This window comes from Artibeus jamaicensis, unplaced genomic scaffold (genome assembly GCF_021234435.1).
Source record: "Artibeus jamaicensis isolate MK-2021 breed Jamaican fruit bat unplaced genomic scaffold, CSHL_Jam_final contig_471, whole genome shotgun sequence".
Taxonomy (NCBI): Eukaryota; Metazoa; Chordata; class Mammalia; order Chiroptera; family Phyllostomidae; genus Artibeus; species Artibeus jamaicensis.
In genome coordinates this window covers 4,877,165-4,896,963 of record NW_026521850.1, presented here as the reverse complement: position 1 = coordinate 4,896,963, position 19,799 = coordinate 4,877,165, and the positions used below count along the sequence as shown (strand labels likewise).

At 57.1% G+C, this 19,799-nt stretch overlaps 1 protein-coding gene across 1 annotated transcript in view; it reads left to right on the top strand.

Moving 5' to 3' along the window:
- The window catches only part of PRRX2 (paired related homeobox 2), a 43,488-nt gene that overhangs the window by 18,792 nt on the left and 4,897 nt on the right, over positions 1–19,799 (top strand). The gene's annotated exons all lie outside the window — the stretch shown is intronic.

Below are 19,799 nucleotides of genomic sequence, written 5' to 3'. Positions count from 1 at the left end.
TCAATGGCAGATAGTCCTAAAAACAGTTGTGCTCTTGGGGCCCAGCTTGCCGACGAGACCTAGCAATGTGGTGCTTCTGTGCAGGGAGTGGAATGCTGTCCCTGATTAAACACAGAGGTCGGCTCATTTCTCCTACCCCCACCGCGACCCTGACAAGGGTCTGCCCCCCGCAACACCCGACCGCTGTTCATGAATTTGCTTAAAGGGGCCAGAACTGAACGCGCTGTCTCCAAGGGACTTCTGGGACCTCCGCGGAGCCTCCCGACCAGTGTGTCCCCGCCGAGGCGTGACCAGAGGGAGCGAGCACCTACAGAACCAGGTTCAGGGTTGGAAAATGCCTGCTTCCTCGTCAGAACCCCCTTCCGAGCCCAGGGTACCCTGAGTTAATCAACCAGGGCTCCTCAGCATCCCCCCTAACGCAGTGTTCCAGCAGCTACTGCTCCCAGGCGAAGAGAAGGGCCGGAGGGGTGACAGTGTGAGCCAGCCCTGGTCCGAGTGCACTGAAAACCCCGGCGACTCTGACTGTCCGAGCAGGTGGCTGCCGGGGCCGGAGCAGACTCACCTGTGCCCGGTAGGAAGGCAGTGTAGTTCAGTGGTTAGGAGTGTCAACAAGTCGTTGGGGAGTGAGTCCCAGTTCTCCCGCACATAGGCTGTGTGACCTTAGAGAACTTACGAGACCTCCCAGGTCCTCTCTCCTTATCTGTGTGACCGGTGATAACGACGCCCGCCTCCTCAGGTTGCGGGTGTGCAGGTTCCGTGCACAAAGCACCTGGCATGTTGGGGGCTCCCTGGAGGGCAGCCCGGGTGCCCCTCTCAGAATCCTGGTGACCACCGTGGTGTCTGCACGTGGCCCTGGAGGCTGAGCAAAGGCCTCCTGGCTGGGCCGGGCCTCTGGCCAGGGAGGGTCAGTGCCCCTCTCCTCTTGAGCACCCCTCCCCACCATCTGCAGGATCCAGCTGAAACGGGACCACCACACAGAGGAGTGGGCCGAGCTACAGGCCGGTTAGAGAGAGTAGGGGCGGGGCCGCGGCACCACGGCTAACCCACTGGGGTTACCTGGCCAGCTAGGGAGGAACTCAGCACCCCACAGGGGCTTGGCCCGGCCGAAGCCAGGGCCTCACGGAGATCAGGGCCGTTCGGCTGGTCTAGGGCGCCCCCACCCCGACCTGGGGCCCCGGAGTGTGGACCGGTGCCTGCAATGAGCACCCCTTCCGAGCTTTCTGGCTAAGGGGGGGGGGTGAGGAGAGACCACCAGGTACAAGGAAAGGCAAGGGGACCAGGAGCGGCCACAAGCTCTCTCTAGCACCAGGAGAAACTGCCTCTGTGGAAGGACTGGAGGCAGAAGCTACAGACACCTTGTAGGGACCGGCTTCCCTCCAAATGCGATGTCACTTGCTCCAGGCTCTGCCTGACCAGCTTGCTTGTGTGGTTCGGCCATGACGCTCTGAGTCGGGGTTGGCTGCTCGTGGTCCATGGCCTGGCCTTCACGCCCCGCCGCCACCCAGCCCACTGGGGAAGGGGCGGGTCTTATCCTGGGTGGGGGCTGAGGGCTAGGTCAGGAGCCCCCAGTTTGCTGCGGCCTCCCTTTCCCGCCCCATTCTACTCTTCTCTAGACCCCACATGCTTGGGGGGTGGGGGCGGGGCAGGGGCCGCACCAGCCGGGAACCTTTCATGTGGGACTTGGCTGGAGAGGAAAAGAGACTGCCGGCCGGTTTCCAGTGCCCGGGCACGTTCTCCGGGGCCATTACAGAGCTTATTACCTTCAGGCTGGGAGTCGTTTCAAAGTGTGGTTTTGTTCTAAAACGCAGCGTTTTGGACAGCCAGAGTTAACAAGCCCCCCAAGTGAATTCAGAGGGGATTAATGGGGAGGTTCTAAACAAATTCCTTCCCCATCGTGTAAGCAGCTCAGAAAAAAATGCTCTCCCCCAGAGTAAGGGTGAGTGTGGCGTTTTGATATGGGCTCACTTCCTTATAAAGTCCCCTCGGAGGAGGGGGAAGTAAAATCTTAAGGGGGGGCAAAAACTTAACCTATAGTCAACAAATTACTTGCAATTTGCAAGCACACATACTCTGCCCATAGGGACTAAAGGCTGGAATAGGAATGAATGAATGAATGAATGAATGAATGAATACATACATACATACATACATACACATGTAAGGCGGGGGCAGACAGGGAGGGAGAGGAACCGGGAGGGCGAGAGGGACAGAGGGTAGGAGGGAGAAAGCCAAAACTGACCCACTTGGGCCCACTCGGATTGATGGACCTTTAATTCCAGTATGAGGACTCTTCCCAAAGTTCACAGCCACGTTTCCAAAGCACAACACATCATGCGCCCTTGAACAGTAAACGGGAGCTGCTGGAGCAGAACATTTCTCTGGGAGCAAGAGTGGGCCCAGCATACAGCCTCCAGGTTCCAGGTTGGCATGGGGAGCAGTTCTGCATAAGCAGCCGTGTTGGAACCTTGCCAAGGGCAAGGAGCCCCCCCACAGGGTCCCCACGGAACCTCACTGCCCCCAGGTGCTCTGGTGGGAGGGGGTTAGGGTGCAGCTGAGGAGAGGTTCTCTGAAAAGGGGAGGGGAGGGGGAGGGCCGCCCCAAGGGAAAACACGCGTTAGGGCCAACTTTAGGTGACTCTGCGTGTCACGTGCAAGCGTCAGGAGTGGAGGAAGCTCTTCTGCCTGGGGCTGGAGTCCAAGAGCCGAGCTCTGTGGCCTTCTCGCTGTGTGGACTTGGGCCAGTGACCTGTCCAGCCTCAGTTTCCCTGGCTCTGAAATGACGATGGGCGAGGGTGGCAGCGTACCTGACTCCTAGCGCGATTCTTTGCCGAGGAGCGCACATGACGCGCTCAGCCCAGCCCTTGGCCCGAGGGACGCGCCGGGCACGTGAGAACCGCCTGTTACTAACTGCGATTGGATTTCCGGGAATTTGGTTTCCCAGGATGAGAAGGGGGCAGGCCTAGCCACAACCCCGAACTTAGCGGAGAGTTGGGAGCAGGGGTAGGGAAAGAGATGTCCGAGCCAGAGGGCAGACCGGCGGCCGGAAGAGGGGGAGGGTGAACTTCGTGCCTTGCGCCCCTCCTCCGCGCGCTCCCAGCCCTGCGCGTCTCTCCCACTCGGCACTCACATTGGGCGGCGGCGGGCGCGGGCCGCGCGGGGCTGGGCGCGCCGATCTATTAACGTCTGTGTGTCTGGGCCGCGGGTCTGCGGCGAGGCAGGCGCCAGGGGCTCGCCTGGAACCAGATGTGCCGCGGCGCCGCTCTGGCCGCCACCGGCGCGGCGCGCTCGCACGCACGGGCTGGCGTGCACATGGCCAGGCGGGGTGGGCGGCGGCTGGCGCGTCGGGACGGGCACCCCCTGGGTTTCAGGGTCGACCCTAGACCCGTGTGTGCGTTAAAGAGACCCCCACCCACCCGCCGTGCTCAGACAGAGTCCCTCCCAGATGGAAGAGTAGTCCCCCACCCCGTACCCCGCTCCTTGAAAGCTGGAACCCCCGGGTGGTATCTGCCCCGCCTGCCCGCTGGCCCCGTCCGCAGGGGTAGGAGGATGGCCTCTCAGAAAGCCCAGCCTCTCCAACACCCCCTTACAAGGGCTGGGGACTGTTCCCGCAATCCCCAACTCCCAAGTTTGTTTTCTTAAGTTTGTGTCTGAGATTTTTTAAAGTTCTGAGTCAGAGCTCCCCCTATGATGAAGAGTTTGGTCCATACTGAGAAATGCCAAAAATGGGGGAGGGGAGCAGGAAACTGGGCGAAGGAAATGTAGGAGTTGACAGCTTTGAAACGCGCAGACTTTGAACAGGACTTTCTGCCCACCGGGGAAATACAGGGATTGCGTTGAGGACCGTCCCAGCTTGGCACCAAATCTGCTCCGACCACAGGATGGTCCCCAGCCTTGGCTGCCGGTCAGCAGCTTGCCCTATCCCCACCCCCACCCCCACGGCTGCCTTGGGGTGCTCCGCTCTTCAGGACCAGCTGCTTTCCTCTCTGGACCTCCTCTGGGGTCCTGTGAAGTGAGGGGAGTGGGCCCGCAAAGCTCCCAGGTCTCACTACCTGGGCCCTGAGGTTAGGAAGGTGGGGAGGGGGCGTGGGGAGGAGACCCTTTGGTCCCACCGAAATGGAGGTGGCGGAGAGGAGGGGACAGGGCTGTGCTGAGGCAGCCACACCGAGGCCTTCCGGGTCGGGGTGGTCCCTAGGTTGGGGGCCCCTCCGCCTTGCTCTCCCAGGAGCGTTTCATGGAAAGGGTTGGGAGACATGTGGAAAGAGTGGATTTCCCTGCCTTGCAGCCTTCCCTGTTCTAGAAATGGGGGGGTGCTGGGATGCTGAGTGGGGGGCAGGGGGTGTCCGCTCCATAAACATCAACACTGAAAGACGAATCCTCTCTTAAGTGCCTGTGGGGTGAGGGTAGTCTGCACTGTCAGCAGGGCTCAGCCCGGGTGGTGGGGGGGGAGGCGGGGACCTGGCCTGGGGAGCTCTGGTCCTGCGTCAGCGCTGCGGTGGCTGCTGCCTCTGGCACCACTGTCATCTTGCTGGAACCTTCGCCTGCCCATTTCATGAGAACATGGAGGGCCAGCGAGGATTTGAGACAGGCCCAAGGAGGAGGGATTCCAACCCAGCTGCTGAAACCCAGCCTGGGGCTTGAGATCAAATCCGCCCTGCGTTTGGAGGCTCAAGGAACAAGGCTGTTCATTCCAAACCTTTAGGGGGTAGAGGGAGGGTCCAGTTGCGAAGGCATCCAGCCTGACCCCAAGGACAGTCCGGCCCCTCTGCCCTGCAGGGCAGGCTCCGCGGACCCGCCCCAGGGCCTCCTTCTGTCCCCTCCCCTTCCCCACGGGAGGAACGAGGCCTCTGGGCCTGTGGCCTTGAGCAACGCCTGCGCCGTTGGGAGGGCACTTCTCTGGCTCTTGCCCTCACCCCTCAATTTAAAAAACCAATAAAGAAACTCGTTCTTGCAGACGGGAGGGTCAGGAAAGTGGGCAGCTTTTAACCGTTAACACCAATCAAGAGTGGGTCAAAGTCTTCTCGTGTTCAGATAGACAGGAAATTGGGAACCCCTCCCCATGGGGACCCAGATCCCACCCCTTCAGTCATACAGTGAATCACCTCGTATTTACTGAGCACCTACTGTGTGTCAGACACTGTGCCAGGTGCTGAGGATAAAGAGGCAAGTTCAGTCCGTGACTGTGGCTTTCTAGCTTCTCCCGAAGCATCTGCAAAAGACAGACACTTCCCCCCCACACACACACCCCTCAGGCACACTCCAGGTGCCAAAACATCTCTCTCTTTTTAAAGATTTTATTTATTTATTTTTAGAGAGAGGGGAAGGGAGGGAGAAAGAGAGGGAGAGAAACATCCATGTGCAAGAGATACATCTGTCGGTGCCTCTTGCGCCCCCAACAAGGGACCTGGCCCAAAACAGACAGGCCCCCTTGTTACCAGAGAAACGGTTCTTCTCACCCACACAGTAAAGAAGGACAGGTCAGCCAGCCCGTGAGCGTGCAGGCCAAGTTCACTAGTGCCGAGTTCTAATGGGAGAGCAAAAGCAAGGGTGGCCAGAGGCCAGGTGGCCCAAGAAGGGCCGAGAGGACAGAGAAAGCCCTTTGCGCCCTGAGGGCTTCTATAGTTGGAGGCCTGGGGGTGAGGCAGTTGCACGTTGATTGACAGGTAGAGGTGGTGCCAGCTTTCCTGGGGAGACATGACTCCCCAAACGTGGGTACGGGAGGGGGTCTGTTAGCCCTGTTAGCCTGAATCCTCACCTTGCTCCGACTCCATTTGTTCCTTTCCCACAAGTGACAGGGGCAGACAATCAACCAGAGCTGTTTCACGGGCTTTTCTCTGGGCACTGTGGTCCGCCCCCCGCCCCCTCCCAGGCCTTGGGATGAATACAGCTCTCAAGGTTTTCCTCCCCACCCCCGCTCGTGGAGACGATGGCTACAGCCCTTCAAGGGCCCTCCCCCCCCAGCTCCCTGCACTGTCCCAGTTTGCCTGTGTTGTTCCGAGTGCCTGGCAGCCTTACGGAACCCGGCTCAGACCTGACGGGTCGGCACCAGAGACGTGCCCCCCTTTACTTTTACCCTCCTGCTGAAGCCCTTTGTTGGACTGCAGTGCTGAGGGCCCTGCCTTTATTTCCCCTTTGGCCAACAGTCTACTGTAATACCCAACAGGGAATCGAACTGGTGACCTTTCGGTTCGCTGGCCAACACGCAACCCACTGAGCCACACCAGCCGGGGCTTGGAGCATCTCTCGTAAACCAACTTCCCAGGGAGTTCCAAAGCAAATCGTCAGTGGACACTCTTTGAGGGATCTGGAAGTGCTCTGTCAGCTCCTCCCCGAGGGTCACAGCGTGGCGAAGGGGACAGGGCGGGTTTCCAGAGTCATGGCTGAAGGTGGTGGAAAACTGACTTCGAATGTTAGCTGGGTGGTCCTGGGGAGGGTCTCTGTGTGCTGCCCCTCCACATAGGGCCCTGGGACAAGCGGGGACACCCACAGGGAGAGGGATTACGGCCGCTGCCGTGGAGAACTCTTTGGAGTCAGGCTGGCTGTTGCTCCAAGGCGTGACTGGGAAGCCGGCAGAGAGGCCACAGATGGCTCCGGGCCCAGGCTCTGAGCGAGCACCTCACTGGGGAGGCTGGGGCGCTGCAAGGGACCGGCAGACTTGAGGGCACCAGGACCGGGAGCCTGGTGTGAGGGTGCGGGCAGAGCTCTCAGATTGGTTTGAGGAGAGAAGATTGGTCAGTGAAGCCACGTGAAACGGGAGCGGGCGTCCGTGCCCAGCGCCAGTGCTCACCCTGGGCCCAGCAGGTGCCGTCTGGGGCTCCGGGAAGCCCAGGAGCTCTGCACTGGGAGGGGCCCCCACCCGCACCCCCCACCCCACCCCTGCCGGCCCAAGCTGCAACCTCACCTCGGCCTGGAAATGGTTAACAAGGGCCACTGTCCTCCAGACATCAGCCACTTTGGGGACAGACAGACTGGACACGAATCCCAGTGTCGTCGCTGCCTGGCTGTGTGACCTGGGTCCGCTACCTCAGGTGCCCCTCCCCGTCCCCAGCTGAGACCAAAGCTTCGAATGCCTTTCCCATTTCTGAAGGCAGGGCTTGAGAGCCCAGCGCCAGGCACTGGTTGTAGTCAATTGAAGCCAAAAAAAAAAAAAGTGGGGAAGGAGGAGCCCTTGTCCCCTGGCCACAGGCCCGAGCTGGGTCAGGAGCGCTGGGAACATCCCAGACAGCCCCGGAGCCGCGCGGAGCCGGGCCTTCGGCTCCCATTTTCCAGCCTGGGCTGGCAGATGGGCCAGGAAGCCTCCAGCAATGCCTGGAAGGTCGGACGCTCTGGGAGTGCAGAGCCGGGGGCGCCGGGTCCTGCCAGCCTCAGAGGAGGAGGCGGTGGGCACTGCCTTTCTCTTGGCTGCTTCCTGGGCAGGGGACCCCAAGGTGAAACCTCAAGGTGGAACAGGGCAGACGGGCAGATTTTTCTGGGGCTAAAAAGCCTGATTCTTCACCCAGCTGACTTTTTTGGGTGGGGTCTGTGGACAGGATTCAGAGACTATACCCGCCCCCCCCCCCGCACCCCCTTGCCCCAGAGACGCAGGCTGACTTCTGTGTGCACCTGTGTTTTCCTGGGAAGAGGTCCCAACGGCATCTGTCAGATGACTTAAGGGTTCATGATCAAAATAGGGGCGGAGCCAGTGAGCCAGGGCCTTGGCTGTACGTGGGCACTATAGTATCGGGGCTAACGACCATCGGTGTAGCCCCACCATGAGGGCCCAGCCCCGAGGTCAGCCCTGGGCTGCCCCACCCTCTCTGCACCTCCCTGGGAGGGGGGCATCCATTCTGATCTCACCCCAGGGCTCAGAGGCAGGAACTGAGAGCCGGGACGGAGGCTCTCCTGACTCCCATCACACGGTGGGGTGGGGGGGTGCTCTCCTCATTCTCAGAGGCTTCAGGGGGCAACTACTTACCCTCTGGGTGGGCAGCTGGTTGCCCCTCCAACCACGTCCAATTGGTGGGTCAGGGGTCTACTCCCCTACCCCCACCCCCGCCCCCCACCGCATAGAACCCAAGAATAGAGAGGGTGCAGAAAGGAGGAAAACTGGGGTTCTCGGGGCTGGAGTCTCAGTAAATGGGGCTGGGGGGCCTGCTGTCTGCAGTGAGCCCTGGGCCAACTCGCGGCCCCTCCCCGTGCCTCAGTTTCCCCGCCTGCCAAAATGAGGAGCTTTGACAGATGATGTGTGAGGTCCTTTCAGGTCTCAGTCCTTGAGACGATGATGAGAGCAGTTTGCAGGTTCACACCAGAACTGAGCCGAGGGGTCAGAACGTCGCTGTCCCCGACCACTAGGCTGCTCTCGGGCTCTCAGTTGCTGGCCCTGGGCTTTGAGGGGCCCGGTGGCTCTCATCTGGGAGAGGAAACCCCACACCGAGCCCCGAGCGGCAGCCTCGCCCTGGTCTGGAAACGGTTAATGAGGGCAGCGCTTCCCCAGACACCAGCCCCTTATTAAAATGTAGGTTTTACAATACGTTCGGCATGTGGCCGCCAACCTGAGATTAAAACCAGACGCCGACCCCTCCCCAGATCAAATTTTGAGCAGAGAGCTGCTGTCATCCTCCTCAGTGGCTCCTGGCTCCCTCGCCCTGCACCCCCACTCCTCCAGGCGACCCTCCCCTCCGGGAGCGTGGTTTTGGGGTCGCAGGAGCAGGGATGACCAGGCTGACCACTGAGGTGACCTGGGGAGCCAGGAGGTTGGAGCCCCTGGCTCGAGGAGCTTGGAGGCGGAAGGCCATCGAGCCTGCAGGATGGAAGCTTCTAGAGAGCGCCTCGGACTTGGAGCTGGACGGTTGTCCCTGGCCTTGGCCCTCCTGGCCCTTTTCTGTGCCTCACAGTGGACACGCCTGCTCTCTGCTCAGTGGCTTCTCCCCTGCGCCACCCCCACCCCGGCCTCTGCCTTGGGCTCAGAAGCTTTAGCCCCACCTTTGCCCGCCCCCTGGCCTCGCCCAGGGAGCCTGCCGTGGCACTCCCCCCCGCCTTTCACGGAGGGTTGTCTCCCCAACACCCCCACGCAGAGCAGCTTTGGGGTCCCTAGCGGTGCTGAGCCACCACCGTCTGGGCCTGAGCCACTCCGCTCCTGCTCCCCGTCACTCTCTTCCCAGTGTCCCCTTTCTTGCCAGTCTCTGCCAATCCCTGTGTCTCTTTCTGACCACTTCCCCCTTTTTGTTTTTTTAACAACTTTAATGAGTTATAATTCACACACCATACAGTTCACCCACTTAAAGTGTGCAAGGCAGTGATTTTTAGTGTGTTCGGTTGTACAGCCAGCACCACAGTCAGGTCTAGAAGGTCTCATCGCCCCAGAGAGAAACCTTGCGCCCACCACCCTCGAGCCCCTCCTAGGCCCCCCCGGTCCCCGGCACCGCCCAGCTGCTGTCCGCCTCTGTGGGTTTGCCTGCTCTGGACGCTGCGTGTAAGTGGGGTCACACGGCCCGCGGCCTTCTGTGAGTGGCACCGACTGCCCCCACTCAGCTCCACGCCCTCACGGTCCCTCCAGGTGGTACGCTGGACCAGCGCTTTCTCCCCCCGTAGGGCCGAATCCTTTCCCTCGTGTGGTTACACTGCCCTTGGTTCATCTGTTCACCAGTTGAGGGGCATGTGGGCTGTTTCCACTTTTGGGCTCTAATGAACGATGCTGCTGTGAACATTCGCGTACAAGTTTTTTTGTGTGGATGTCTGTTTTCGATTCTCTTGGGTAGATACCTACGAGTGGCGTTGCTGGATCATCGGGTAACTCTGTGATTCACATTTGAGGGACTGCCAGAGGGACTGTTCTCCAAAGTGGCTTCACCACTTTTCATCCCGCCCAGCAGTGGATCAGGGCTCCAGGGTCTCACATTCTTGTCCACACTTGTTATTGTCTGACTTTTGATTGTAGCCACCCTCTGGTGGGTGTGAAGTAGAATCTCGCTGCGGTTTTGATTTGTTTCCCTGATGGCTGGGGCACTGAGCATCTTCTGTGCTTATCGTTTGTTCGTGTACTTTCTTTGGAGAAAGTTTCTGTTCCGATCCTTTCCCCATTTTTAAATTACACGATTTAACTTTTCAAGTGTTCTTTGCTTCCTATCTACAATGATCAAATATATGATTAGCAAGTATTTCTTCTTGAAAATGTTTGCTAACTGACAGAAGTCAAAGCCTTCTGTAGGTTATCTTTCACTTTCTCAATGGTGTCCACAGAAGTTTTTTATTTCGATGGCGTCAGGACTTCTTTTTTCCTTCAGTGGCTTGTGCGCTGGGTGTCACATCCAAAGAACCACCGTCTGGCCCTCTGGAGGGGACGTGGGGGCTCCAGCTCGTGTTCTGGAATGAGGCATCCCTCTGTTTCTATAGTCATTTATCCAGAATCTTATCTGGAACCGAACTTCTTGTTTAGCTCCGGGGACACAGCAATGATGAGGCAAAGCCAGACCCACCTTCCTAGAGCTGAGACTCAGGTGGAGGAGGCAGGCTGCAGCAGATGCCACAGCAGAGGATGGCTTAATTACAGACATGCAGGACAGGGCCAGGGCCCGGGAGCCAGTAGCGAGAAGACCCGTCCTGGTCCGGGGGCTGGAAAGGCCTCTCGGGGCAGAAAAATCAGGCTCTGACTAAAGGTGGGATTAGCATTTGCCGGGCAAAAGGGGTGCCTTGCTCCAGGCACGGGAAGAGCCTGTGCAAAGGCCTCGAGGTGGGTAGGAGCCCATCCTGTCTGGGAAGGCAGACCCCCTTGGCCCCTGGTCCCCCTGCTGGAGGGTGCATTGGCCCCTTGGGAGCACAGGCAGCATGCCAAGTCCTTCGTCAGGGCAGCTCCAGCCCCCCAAGGGACCCAGATGCATTGCAGCTGCCTCCAGGGTGCTGCCGAGGTTTCTTGTGGCTACGCAGGAGCCTTGCCGGCCTTAAGCCTGCTGGGACCTTCCTGTAGCCACACTGGTCGCTGGCCTCGGGGCTGGCAGCGGGCGGGGGTGCGGCCGTCCCAGGCCGGGGCTGCCGTGACCCTAGCTCCCCATGTGCTGTGCAGAGGCCACAAGGCCGCGGGGCTTGGACCGGCCCCTGGTGACACTCTCTGGGTCCTCGGGCCGCATGGTTCCTCCTCACCTTCCTTCCTGAAGTGTTTGCTCCTTCTCCAGACTGGTAGCTATAAAAACGTGTCAGCACCTTGGGTTTTGTTCAAAATTAATGAGGTGAAACATCCTTGGGAGGAGGAGGGGCAGTGGCAGGCAATGGCTGACCCTGCCCCCCGACCAGGACAGGCGATCTCACAGGACTCGGCACTGGCCAGGCCTTCAGGGCTCTGTACGAAGGACCCTGGGGTCTGGAGACAGCCCAGAACGGAGGGCAGTCTGTGTAGTCCCTCTACACCCTTCCAGTTCCTCCTGGTCGTTCATTCATTCGTTCATTTGTTCATTCATTCATTCATTAACACTTGAAGTATAGTTGTGAAGACTTTACTTTGGGCCAGGCCCTGTGAAGGGTCCCAGAGGGACAGAAAACAGTAAGTTCCAGTTCCTGCTTGACCAATGACCTCACACTTAACCCTGCAGTGACAGAGCTACGGTGGGGGGGGGGGGAGTGGTCGGGGAAGGCTTCCTGGAGGAGGTGGTATAGCTGCTGAGACCGGAAGGTGAGCCAGGGAGGGAGAGAAGTTGCCAGCCCAGGAACGCTTTGAGCAGGGCTCCACAGGGCGAGGGTGGGCGCTGACTTCAGGGAGGCCGTGAACCCAGACAGCAGCCCTGAGATGGCTCAAGCACCCCAGCCCCGACTCTGTCACGGGGGTGACCTGGGTGTGAATCGAGCCAGAGAGATCCTGGGGAGAATGGCTGCCTCCTTCTGCTGTGCGTGCTCACCGATGATTGGCCCAGGGCTGGGCTGCGGCCCGGGGGTCCTCCTCTCTCTGTCGTTCCTGGCAAAGTGGCCCCCAGGGCTGTGGCAGAAGAAGGGAGCTGGGGTTGCAGGCCGAAGGGCTCCCTCTCACTGAGTGACCCGGGTGGGCCCTGGCCCCTCCCAGTGAGGAGCGACAGCCCTGCCTGCTCCTCAGGGGCCCGGTGGGGGGCCTCCGGGTGGGGGGAGGGGTGTGAGGCTGGGAAGCCAGCCTGTGCACTGTCACCAGAGGCACCAAACCCTCCTCTGTGCTTCATCCCCGGTCCCTACACGTCCGGGACTGAGGCCAGCATGACCGGAGATGAAACCAACCCTCGGGGCCCCTTTCACGGGATCCTGGCTGGGGTGGGGGGCTGCCCCCAGGAGGCCCGCTCCCTTCTCCACAGGCCTCTAGGAACCGTGAATCTTCTCCTTCCCCCTCCCTTCTGCCAGGGAGCCCTTCCTCTCTTTCTTTAAATATTGTCCACCTGACCAAGGTCAGTCGCAGGCCTGACCTTGGTCCTGCCCTTGCGGGTCTCACAGGCTAGACAGCCCACCCGCCTCCCCCTCCTGGAAGCCCCCCTGGCCTGCGTGCCTAGGAACTCCAACACGTGCCCCAGCTCCAGAAATGCCTCGGTGGTCCTCACCGTCCCCCCTTGTGGTGGTTCCACACCCCCCCCCCATGCCGAGACCCTGGAGAGGCGCTCAGGAGTCCGTGCACAAGGACCAGGGTGGGGCACTGCAGTCGTTCAGAGCCTGGGAGCCGTGCGGATCTGCCGAGTCCAAGCCCCGCTCCGGCTTTACTAGCCACATGCGTGGCCTTGGTGTGTTGTCTCACCCCCGTGCCTCAGTTTCCTTGCCTGTAAAACCGAGCTAACAGCCCCCCATACAGGGTTGGTAAAAGGGCTAAATGAGGTGGTTCATGTTATTCCCATCTTTTCAGTGAGATTCCCGAGGCTGGACGAGGTTAAGGGGTCACCTGATGGAGCCAGGCCCTCCCACATCCTCACCCACAAGGCCACTCTGCCTCTCACTTCCCGGGTGCGGAGGCGAAGAGATTCCCCACCCCACCCCCAGTCCTCAGAGATGCTCCGGCAGTTCCCAGAATTCCTGTGTGAGCTCTGCTCCCCGGGGTCCTGCAAAGGAACCCAAATCTCTCCCAAGAGACCTGGGGGCCTGGGGAGAGGCAAAGCCCTCGCTGGCCTCTCTGCGCCCCCCGCCCCACTCACTTCCTTCCCAAGACTTCCCTGCCTGGGAAGGCGCTGCAGCCCCTTTGACCAGGGCCCGGTGTTAATTTGTTAAACCCACATCAAGGTCCTGAGGACCCGTTGTTTATTTTTGTGAGGGTGTTGGCAGAGATCACACGGGGGGCAGGGAGGCTGCTGCTTTGGTCAGAATAAATGCTAATTAATAAAAGTTATTTATTTGGGTTGGAGCTCGCCGTGGCCCTGGGGTCAGGCGCAAACTGACTATTTGAAGCAAAAACAAATAGAGAGTGTCTCCCCACGGCTTGAGAAAGGCAGGAACGAAGAGGCCGGGTTTATTTGTCTTGGGAAGAATTTGCAGTAATTCCCTCCAGACTATTTAGGCCCTTAAATTACATGGAATAAGAAAAACCATGGGTGCCGGGGAGAGGAGCCAGGAACACTTGATCATTGGCTGAGAGCGGAGTTTTTAAATGTCTTTGGCCCACAGTCAGCCAAATAAATGGTATGTGTGAAATAATTTAATGGCAGAGAACTGCGCGCCAGTCATTTTTTTCCGTGGTAATATAATCGGGGACGGAGTCATTTCGGTTTTAAGGCAGAGAGAGTGTGGCAGGCCGCCCCCATCTGAACGCACCCCTCCCTTCCTCCTCGATCCAGCCCCTCCCAACCGAATCTAAACAGCCAGGGTAAAAGGAGGTGGTTTCGGGCTTTGGTTTTAATCCTAGAGAGGAGCAGAACTTTTATTGAACAAAAGGAAACTCTGGGCATAGCCAGACTTGGCCGGAGCTTGGAGAGTGTTTGTCTTCCAGCCCCAGGGGGACGCCCACGCCCACTGAAGGACATTTCTCAGGAGGTGATTCAGGAACTTACGGGAACAGCTCATCCGCCGGGAAGCGGAGGCTGCCCGGGGAGCCCTGGCTGAGTCCCAGGCTCAGGGTTCGAGTCCTGAGTCACCTCCCAGATGCTGCCCGGATCTTCCTCACCCCGGGCTGCCTCTCCTCTGCCCACCTCAGGGACTGACACCCTCTTTCTTCTCCAGGCTGGGGTGACAGAGGAAGAGCCTTGTCTTTACGCACCAAGTGCCTTGCACACTAGCGATAATGCCGCGGGTGGCGGGCACTCAATCCAGCCATTACTGTGCCCCTGCCATTGAGTAGCACTCAGCTCCTCAGGGACTTGGTGTGACCTTGAGCAAACCACTGTCCCTCCCTCCCCGCTCCCTGGAAAGAGGTGGCCAGGGGGATGGAGACGTCGGCAGTGCAGTGAGATGATGAACCTGGGGACCTCCCCACAGCGTCTCCCGGAGCTGGGCCCGAGCGCATGCCAGACCCCCCCCCCCGCGTCACATCCCCTAGTTTTGAGGTGGATGAAGGAGACCCCCCACGGAGACAGGCTCACAGTCTCTGGGCCGGGCCCTTCCACAGACCTGACTGTCAATCGAAGCCGCAGGACCTTGGGCAGGCCACTCGGAGCCTCGGTCTCCCCGTGTGTAACATGGGTGGGTACCAGGCCTCCCTGGACGCCAGCTTACCCGCCCTGGGCCCCACTCCTGCCAAACCCGACTTCTGTTGAGTGCACCCCATCCCAGCCACCTTGGCGGGAACCCTGAGAGGGCCCAGTCCGTCACTGTGGGGCCAGCTGGTGTCAAGGGTGGGAGGCTCCGGGGAGGGGTACAGTCCAAGATTTTGGGGGGAGGTTTCGGCTCCAAGTCCCTGCACAGTTTGGCGGAAGAGACGAGCTATTCCTTCCGGCGCCCACTTGGCCAGGCGAGCGCTGCAAAATGGTTTTCATTTAAACACCCTCCGTTTTGAATTGCTTGGAAACTTCCCGAAAAAAGTCTCCATTTTTGGCTGAAATGCCTCCTGCGTTGGGCGTGTGCCCAAACAGCATTGCCTGAAGCGGGGCGGACACTGAGTCTGCAATGGTGGGTGTTCCAGAAGCTTCTGTCGGGCCCAGGCTATTGATCACCACCCAGTTTTCAGCGCATGGGCCCTTGTTGTTTTGGTTTAAGGTTTCTTCCCGCTCAGGGGGGCCGGGGGTACGGGGTGGAGAGACATTCACAGGCACCAGACATTCCCATCCATCTTCGCCTTTTCTTGGAGGAAAGGGGTGAGGAGTGAAGACTGAGACAGTCCGGGAGGGGAGGCTGGTGGCTCACAGGGGCCACCCTGAGCTCCCTGCCACTGCCCACCCCCCTCCACATGTGTCCGTGTGTTTGCAAGTTTGTGCTCCCACGAGGGAAAGGGCTCCGAGTGGAAACTCCAGGGGCTACCTCTCCACCAGGGTTTCTCACCCTCAGCGCTGGGGATGATGGGAACCGGGTACTTCTTGGATGTGGAGGCCTGTCCTGTGTATCGAAGGGCATTTAGCAACGTCCCAGCTTGTACCCTTTCCATCCTAACCCTGGCAATCAGAAATGTCTCACCCTTACCAGTGTGGCTCAGTGGGTTGGGTGTCATTCCACAAAGCGAAAGATCGCCAGTTCAATTCCCGGTCAGGGCACGTACCTGGGTTGTGGGTTTGGTTGCCTTACAAGAGTCAACTGATCAATGTATCTCTCTCACATCGATGTTTATCTCCTTCTCTTTCTCCCTCATTTCCCCTCACTCTAAAAATAAAGTTTTGTGTTTTTTTAAAAGATTTTTTAAAAATGTCTTCAGACACTGCCAGACCGCTCCTGAAGGCAAAATTGCCCTCCGTTGAGAACCGCTGGTCCAGACCCCGCTGCGAAGCCCTCTTTCTGCCCCCCACCCCCACGCCTTCCCGGACTCGGCCTGACTGCTCCACCCCTTCCGCCCCCACCCCGCCCCACCCCGCCCCCACCCCGCCCCCACCCCGCCCCTCTCCCTCAGCCGAACCAGGCACCAGGCTGGCGGAACAACTTAGCCTCAGACCGAGTCAGCTGGCTGCTCAGCGGTCGGCAAACTGGCCCACCTGGGAGCTCGTTTGAAAGCAGAGAGCGACTGGTGTCCATGACAGTGCCTGGAATGTTCTAGGTGCTCAGCTGAACCAATGGACAGCATTGTGTGAAGAACATAGGACACACAAAGGGAATGCGTTCCTGGAGAAGCAAAAATACAAGGAAGCACTAAAACCCAAAAGATTGGCCCAAGCTCTGTGGGCCAAATTGGGCAGAACAGGCCTTCCTACCCGGCTGGCGTGTTTGGCCACATCTGGCATTGTGCTCGCTGGCCCAGCAATCTCACCTCCAGGACTCCGTCCCAAAAGCGCAGAGGCGGAAAGAGAAAATTCTGTTTGCACAGAGATGCCCTGCGGCATTCTTTTGGTTGCAAAAGATCTGGACCACTCGGGAGTGGCCGTCCCCAGGGCTCTGGTGAATAGTCCTCAGCCAGCCGTACACCCCAGTGCTCCGACGCTGTGAAGGGGAACCAGGAAGTTCTCTGTGCACTGGGTGGAGGGGCCCCTGGGACAGATCGAGGGAGGAAAAGCGAGAGCAGAGTAGCACGCGGAAGGCTGCCTTTTGATAGAAGATGGGGGGAGAAAACATCCTGCACAGCTCATTATATTTGCAAAAATCAATGCAGAAACATAAAGCCAAACCGAGTTAAGAATCAGGTCCCTGCACTTGGAGGGAGAGAATAAGAGGAAACACTGAGTGCAGAGAACAATCCAGAGAAAAGGGTGACAGCGTGGGCGGGAGGGGCGGCTGGGCCACCGGACCCCATGGGACACCTGCTGCATCAGGCCACACTGCCAAGACAGGGGCTCAGAGCAGCTCTGCCTAACACACGGAAACCAACACAGGGAGGCTGCCAAAACGAGGAGACGAAGAAACGTAGCCCAAGTGAAAGAATAGATTAAAACTCCAGAAAAAGAACTAAGCACAACGGAGATAAGCAATCTATCAGATGCGGAGTTCAAAACACTGGTTATCAGGATGCTCAGGGAACTTAGTGAGGACCTCAGCAGCATCAAAAAGACCCAGTGAGAAATGAAGGACACGCTGATGGAAATAAAGAACAATTCACAGGGAAACAACTGTAGAGTGGACGAACCTGATAATCAAATCAATGATTTAGAACACAAGGAAGCAAGAAACAACCAATCAGAACAACAAGGAGAAAAAAGAATTAAAAAACAAATGAAGATAGTGTAAGCAGCCTCTGGGACAACTTCAAGCAACCCAACTTTTGCATCAGAGGGTGCCAGGAGAAGAGAAAGGGCAAGAAATTGGAAATTTATTAGAAAAAATAATGAAAGAAAACTTCTCCAATTTGGTGAAGGAAATAGACTTGCAAGTCCAGGAAGCACAGAGTCCCAGACCAGATGGATGCAAAGAGGCCCACTCCTAGACACATCATAACTGAAATGCCAAAAGTTAAAGATAAAGAGAGAATCTTAAAAGCAACATGAGAAAAGCAGTTAATTACATATGGGGGGTTCCCATAAGACTGTCAGCTGCTTTCTCAATGGAAACTTTGCAGGCTAGAAGGGTTTGGCAAGAAATATTCTAAGTTGTGAAAAGCAGGGACCTACACAAGATTGCTCTACCCAGCAAAGATGTCATTTAGAATCAAAGGGCAGATAAAGAGCTTCCAAGACAAGAAAAAAATAAAGGAGTTTATCACCACCAAACCATTACTATATGAAATGTTAAAGGGACTTATTTAAGATAAAGAAGATCAAAACTATGGACAATAAAATGGCAATAAACATATCTATCAACAGGTAAATCTGAAAAACAAACTAAGTGAACAAGAAGACCAGAGACAGGATCATGGATACAGAGAGCGTTTTGACGGCTGACAGATGGGAGGGTGTTGGGGGAATGGGTGAGCGGTGCGGGGACTAAGAAGTACAAACAGGCAGTCACAGAGCAGCCCTGGGGAGGTCAAGTGCAGCGTAGGACATGGAGCAGCCTAGGAACTTACACCATGACCACGGACGTGAAAATGGTGTGGGGACTGCTTGAGGGAGTGGAGGGTGCTGGGTGGAGGGGGGCAAAAGGGGAAAAACTGGGACCACTGTAATAGCATAATCCATAAAATATAGTTAAAGATGTGATTTTTTAACATGGAATTTTGGTTATAATGACACCCTAGATCTTTTTAAAAATATATTTTATTTATTTATTTTTAGAGAGATGAGGAAGGGAGGGAGAAAGAGAGGGAAACATCAATATATGGTTGCCTCTTGCACACCCCCTGCTGGGAACTGGCCTGCAACCCAGGCATGTGCCCTGACTGGGAATGGAAATGGCAAATTGCAGGCTGGTGCTCAATCCACTGAGCCACACCAGCCAGGGCTATTACTCTAATATATTTTTTAAAGATTTTATTTATTTATCTTTAGAGGGGAAGGGAAGGAGAGAGGGAGAGAAACATCAATGTATGGTTGCCTCTTGTGTGTCCTCTGCTAGGAACTGGCCTGCAACCCAGGCATGTGCCCTGACAGGGAATCGAACTGTGGTTGTTTGGTTCCCAGGCCCGTGCTCAATCCACTGAGCTACACTGGCCAGGGCCCAAAGATGTGAGTTTTAAAAAAGGAAAGGGTGAGTATTACTGTCCTGAACGAAATGGCGTCTGGAATGTTACTAAATAAAAATAGGCTCATTGAATTACCAATGTGTTCAGCATGATTTCATGCTTGTACATTTTCTTGAAAATAATTTTTTTAAAGATTTTATTTATTTATTTTTAAAAAGAGGGGAAGGGAGGGAGAAAGAGAGGGAGAGAAACATCGATCAGTTGCCTCTTTCTCTCTCTCACGTCCCCAACCGAGGACCTGGCCCCCAACCCAAGTATGTGACCTGACCAGGAATCGAACCTCAACCTTTCATTTGTGGGACAACGCCCAACCCACGGAGCCACATGGGTCAGACTTGCTTGTACATTTTTTTAAATGCACATGTGTAGTCTTATAAAGTACAGAGAGTGGAGCTGGGGAGGCGGATGTACCTGGTTTTACTTTATTCCCTTCTGCGTTGTTTGAAGCTGTTACTGTGACAAGCAGTGATATTACTTGTTATTAAAAATATATATATATATATTTAGTAAGAAAATCAGCTACACAAGGAAGTGCTGAACAGGGAAGCATTGGTTCTAAGAGGCAAATGAGTGCAGTGAAGGGGAGGAGGTTTCATGTGGACTTAGGTAGTCAGGGAGGGCTCCCTGGATGAGGGAGCAGTGAGCTAAGCTCTGGGGGATGAAGGGTCAGCATTCCTGTCCCTGGATAAAAGTTAAATGTGGAAATAGTAGCTGAACATCCTTCCCCTCTGTAAATGGGGAGCGATGAGGATCCAGCACCGACCTATAGGGTCCCCACAAGCACCCAATGATCTGTGGGTGCTAAGGAGCCTGGGTGCAGTGGACCCTTTGAACTGTGACTCTTACTGCTTTTTACTGCATATCATTTTAATTAAACAACAAATGTCGATGGAGGGATTACCACAGGCTAGAGCCCAGACCAGGTGCTAAGGACCCCCCCACCCGTCCCTGGACCCTCCCTGGCCAGGTAGTTGTCCCTCATGGCAGCAGGTGCCCACCCCCTGGCTCCACAGGCAGAGCCTGGCGCTTTTGCTCACCATTATATAGCCCAGGGCCCTGGCACTGAGCCTGCCTCACAGGAGGTGCTGGGTGACTGTGTGGGAGAATGAATGAATGAATGGACGAATGAACGAAGGAGTGAATCAAAGGGAGGCTCAGTAGAGCGCTGAGCAGGCAGATGCCTGGGTGCCTTTCCCAGCGCCTCTGGGTGC